The 5,849-nt window shown below is 41.3% G+C and overlaps 1 non-coding gene across 1 annotated transcript; it reads right to left on the reverse strand.

Moving 5' to 3' along the window:
- Positions 1-4,864: 4,864 nt before the first annotated feature.
- On the reverse strand, positions 4,865-4,939 carry Trnas-cga (transfer RNA serine (anticodon CGA)). Its single transcript has one exon. It is a non-coding gene; the product is annotated as a tRNA-Ser (tRNA).
- Between the last annotated feature and the right edge of the window lie 910 nt (positions 4,940-5,849).

Consider the following 5,849-nt stretch of genomic DNA (forward strand, 5'->3'; position numbering starts at 1 on the left):
AATGGAGACAGTCTGTCATGGGACACATTTATCACGGACTGCAGATGCTGTACCTGTGCTTCCGTTCGGTACCGTGGACAGGACTGGGTATGTACTTTGTGCCGCTTGTGGATGGCCTGCGGAGGGACCCTACCTGTCCTCCACTGCGAAAAGAGCGGGATTTACGTAATCACACATACCCTGTTTGCAAGAAATGAAGCTTGCACACGAACGAACCGTGATTCAGAGGCACGGCGTCGTGTACCGTTATTAATTCAGTAACGTATTCCAGGTTCTATTGACATAATAAAACCACCAATAGTTAAATTTTTTTCGTGGCCCTAGTAATAACGTTGCCGAGAAATCTAAATCGCGACAACTTTACACAATACGACGTGGAGAACACGGAATAGAGCACACACTTCGGTTATTTGACCCTGAATCGAGATATCTTTATTCATATGACATGTGTTTTAAAGACTTCGAAGTATTATATTCCCACAGTAGTGCAATCAGAGTAATCTTTTTCGCTGCATAATAACATTTTCGACATTCTTCAGGATTAAGAGTTTCCAGAAATAACAGCATCCACAATAATTTATGTTTTCCAACGTCGTTAAATCTATAGCACTGGACAAACTTTGCCGCAGGCAGTAACTTCCTGAAACACTTGGAAGTTGCTTCCTGAAGCAAAGTTTATCCGGTGCCATAGATTTTACGACTGTGGGAAACATAAAACATGTTAAGACGCTTCATAAATTATGTTCTACAGCGTAATGCATGCATCAGGAATAAACCCTTGGATGCTAGTAACTCTACACTACCCCTACAATGATTCAAACATTAATTAAAAGTGAGTCACTTGACGATTCGAAACCGGTCATGGTAAATAAAGATTAAAGCATTACAAAAGGCGACTGGTTGCAGTCATTTCCGGAAACCTTTATTCATCACAGTCGCACTGTTCCACATCCGTAATGGACCAAAACTGAGCGGGACAGAGCAGTGGTTAGCACAGTGGACTCGTATTCGGGAAGACGACAGTTCAAACCCGCGTCGGGCCATCCTGATACAACTTCACAGTGATTTCCCTACATCGCTTAAGGCAGATGTCTGAATGTTACCTTCGTAAGTGCGCGGCCGCTTTCCTTCTCCATCCTTCCCTAATCCGAGCTTGTGCTCTGTTTCTAATGATCTCGTTGTCAACAGGGTGCTAAGCTCTAATCGCCTCCTCCTCTTCCATAACGGACATATTTTTATCCTTAAGGATTTCCTTATTATCACAAATGCATTCCAGTATTTAGTAAATTTAATGTCGCATTTTTTCTCATGTCTGTGTCATTCTTCCAGTAGAATTAATTTATTATTCATAAAATCCATAATTTATTTCATTATGGTTCTATTGATGATGGACGCTTTTGTATTCTATTACATCAAACCACACATTCTTGAATCTGTATCAGTACGTTGTATGAATAATGTAGACGAGACCTCTCATGCAGTCTGTCACGCAGCCAACTGTTTTACAGGCGGCCGCGGTGGTCTCGCGGTTATAGGCGCGCAGTCCGGAACTGCGGGACTGCTACGGTCGCAGGTTCGAATCCTGCCTCGGGCATGGATGTGTGTGATGTCCTTAGGTTAGTTAGGTTTAAGTAGTTCTAAGTTCTAGGGGACTGATGACCACAGCTGTTAAGTCCCATAGTGCTCAGAGCGATTTGAACCATTTGAACTGTTTTACAATAAGTCTTAGAAACTGCATACAAATATTGTGCACCATATTCATATATGCTGACGAAGTAGGGATATAGAGCAGAGAATGAAAAAAAGCCTTATGAAACTAAAAAAAGCTTCACTGTCAAGTAAAGGGAAATAACAAAACATAAATAGTCTGCACGAAGGTTCTCATCGTTACAAATATCTAGTCAAAATCTGCTGCTAGGTAATATTAACTCCATCTTGTTCCACGCTGTGCATTGTAACATGCATGGATCCCCTTTGTCTGCCTCTCCAGAAGTTGGTAGATGCTTAAGCTTATCCCATTTTTGATGGTGGCCCTCTTGACGTCATCCAGTATGTGAGAGAGGTCCTTGCCACAAAGACTGCAATATTTTCAACTGATTCTTAACATGGTCAGTATGGTACATGTCCACAAATGCCAAAGATCATTCGACTGTTCTTGTCTCCAAGATCAGGGTGAACACGATGTGGGTGCGGTGTGGACGTGCATCTTATCTTTACGAAAAGCGAACCAATCACCAAAACGTTGGCTAAAGGGTTGGACCACTGGTGAACGATCCTCACCAGTGCTACAGTTCTCACAGTACCGTTATTCTGATGAGGGCCGTCCGATTTGTACATGATACAGGCCAAAATTGGTACTGACCCGACTCCCTGCTTTTGTGTGGCTCAATGACCAAGTACAAACCTTTGAACTGGACGCCACTCCTGCGACTACCTCCCTGCTGAAACCATGGGACTGTAAACCGAAAACATTTATTTGTATCTGGATAGTCTAGTACAGTGCTTTCCAACCTGGGGATGATTATCCCGTGAGAGGTAAAAAATAAATTTCTGAGGGGTAAAAACTAATCGTTTTGTCAGTAAATGAACTAAATTGTTTTGAAAAGATCATTACTATTATCACAATTTTGTAAGACTAATATTTTTTATGTAAGTTATCAATAATTACTTTTTCTCATGTAATGACGTAAATGCGGTGGAGGTCACAGGTTCTCACATAGGCCACGCACTGCACACGTATGTTGTGCTTTGTCTTGTACATCGCTCATTATAAAAATAGGACATATACGCAACAAATGCTAAATATGTCAAGAAAATGTCATAATTGTAGATAGTCTTGCACTAATACAGAAATTTCTTCATTACTCGCTTCGAGACAGGTAAATCAATCACTCGGCAGCAAAAGGGCTACTTTAGTGCTGGACACAGTATTATTATTAGTACTATTGCTATCAGTGACTCTGTCAGACACAAACCATTAAAAGCCTGTATTCTTCCACTTTATGTCAGTTCAGAAGTAAGACGTGCAGCAATCAAGTGATTTACGAACAGTAAGTATAGTGCACACGTTTTAACTTGTTGATTTTAAAAGTGGTTGCGGTGCGCAGGTTAAGCAAGTGCCGCAATGGAGAGAAGTAATGCAGGGAAAGTATGTTTTGTAACAAGTGTCTGCCCACACTGTCGATAGTCAGCTTTCGTATCTGAGAAGGAGTTGTGGGTAACACTTGCGAACTCGGATTCCTTCGTCACACACACACACACACACACACACACACACACACACACACACACTAAATGTCACTCATCTTTAATCATTTTAAAAATAAAAGAGTTCCAAGAAAAGTCTTTCGTTCTACAGTTTAGTTAGGTACTAAAGTTGGTAATAACGTGGGGGGGGGGGGGAGAGACAACAGATGGCAGGGGAGTGGGCGGGGGTAGTAGGTAATGTCTAATTACCTTTAGGGGTAATGGTTTGAGAAATGTTGGAAATCACTGGTCTGGTACATGCAGTCACGACACCCTCTACTTCCGAAGTTGTTACCGGTTAACAGCTGGAGCCACACTAGCGCTCCAAGCGGCGAGAAGGCAGACAGCCACATACGTCGTAAGGATGATATTTGTTTATACTTATTTTCATTTCAATTCACGAAATAACTGTTATTTTTTCATTCTGTGCGTCAGCTAAATACTTAGGGATTACAATTACAAATAACCTAAACTGGAGCGATCACATAGATAATATTGTGGGTAGAGCAAACCAAAGACTGCGATTCATTGGCAGAGCACTTAGAAGGGGCAACAGGTCTACTAAAGAGGCTGCTTACACCACGCTTGTCCGCCCTATTCTGCAGTAATGCTGTGCGGTGTGGGATCCGCATCAGGTGGCACTGGCGGATTACATCGAAAAAGTACAAAGAAGGGCAGCTCGTTTTGTATTACCGCGAAATAGGGAAGATAGTGTCACAGACATGATACGTGAATTGGAGTGACAATCATTTTTAAAAAAAGGCGTTTTTCGTTGTCACGGGATCTTCTCATGAAATTTCAAATACCAGTTTTCTCCTCCGTTTGCGAAAACATTCAGTTGACACCCACCTATATAGGAAGAAATGATCATCACGATAAAATAAGAGAAATGAGTGGTCGCACAGAAAAATTTAAGTGCTCGTTTTTCCCACGTGCCGTTCAGGAGTAGAACGGTAGAGAGACAGCTTGAAGGTGGTTCATTGAACCCTCTGTCAGGCTCTTTATTTTGAATAGCAGAGTAATCACTTAGATGTAGATGTAAATTGCCAAGACACATGAATTGTTGTGAAATATATATAAAAAACAGGTAGATCACACTGACTCAGTGCCATAAGCTACAACTTATTCATGAAGAAAACTTTCGAATATGTGCATATTTGCAGCTTACACCACTGAGAACAATAGAATATAAAACATATTTTATGCATGAGAAGCACATATTTCTGTTGTCCTCTTTTGTTATTGTCATAGCACTTTCCTTCACACTTAATAATTTCTTATGGAGCCTAATGATTCGTCCATTCTTGCCCTTAACTGTACTTTCTAATACACAAGTATTTTTTAGATGTAATTACTTTTGCTCCAAAACCGAATGTGTTGAAGATTCTCGTTCCCTATGGCTTAGATTTAGTAACAATTGTGAAACTGGTCCCTTCTGTGTTGGGAAACACTTTCATTGCTTTTGAAGACTCATTATCACGGCAGTGTGGTCTTCACTGAAGCTACAGGAATGGTGGCTTACGTTTATTTACGTGGGTATTACGTTCCATGTAGGTTTCCTACGTTCTATATAAACTGATCTGGCTGAAAGTGAAACTTCCTGGCAGATTAAAACTGTGTGCCCGACCGAGACTCGAACTCGGGACCTTTGCCTTTCGAGGGCAAGTGCTCTACCATCTGAGCCACCGAAGCACGACTCACGGCCGGTACTTACAGCTTCACTTCTGCCAATATCTCGTATCCTACCTTCCAAACTTTACAGAAGCCTTTCAGAAGGACTATGCTAGTAATTGCGCTATCCGCACACTCCTCACAAATCGAATCGAATCACTTTTGAAAACTTGCTGCGAAAGTTGAAGGAAGGAAAAGAAGGAAGATTGCGGTTTAATTCCCCTAGCGTTTTGAAATTGGGACTAATTACGGACACTCTGTAGACTGTGGTATCTGCAGCTCCAGTTCCAGACCCCACAACTTATCGCTTACTTGCAGAAGTACGGGTTCTGTACGAAGTGAAACCGAAGTTTCTTGTTAGTGCACCAGCCTAATAAAATTTGTAACTGCAGATAATGAGACTCACTATAAGCTGTTTATTTTTCCTTGAATAAAATTCCATCGGACCATTGCACTGTGAAGCTGGACGAGCAGTGGCTCTCCGTGGTCGAGTCGATTTTGTGAGAGAATGAAAATTAAGATCCCTCAGAGCAACACGTTTATGCGAAATTATGTGTCAGCTTCGGAGAGGCGGCTAAAGAAACTTTCAACAATTTAATTAAGCATTCCTATGCAACAAATAAATGTACTTGAGTCACAATCATCAAAACATCCATTATTGGATTGATTGGATATTTCAATAGTTTATCCCAAACAGAACTTTCTCAGTTTTTTTCACATTTTGTGTCTTGGGGGAAATGTTAGTTTGGATAATTTAGCTCTTTTCCATGGGTGTCAAATTTTTCCCGTGTTTTTGTTGTTGTTATCCTGGTCTTAGTCTCAGGCAGCTCTCAACGCCGGTCTACCGTTTGTAATACTCTTCATCTCTACGTAACCACTGCAGCCCATCTGAAACTGCTGACTGTACTCAAACCTTGGTCTTCCTCCCCAGT

The sequence above is a fragment of the Schistocerca gregaria genome, chromosome 1 (genome assembly GCF_023897955.1).
Source record: "Schistocerca gregaria isolate iqSchGreg1 chromosome 1, iqSchGreg1.2, whole genome shotgun sequence".
In the NCBI taxonomy this organism is placed as follows: domain Eukaryota; kingdom Metazoa; phylum Arthropoda; class Insecta; order Orthoptera; family Acrididae; genus Schistocerca; species Schistocerca gregaria.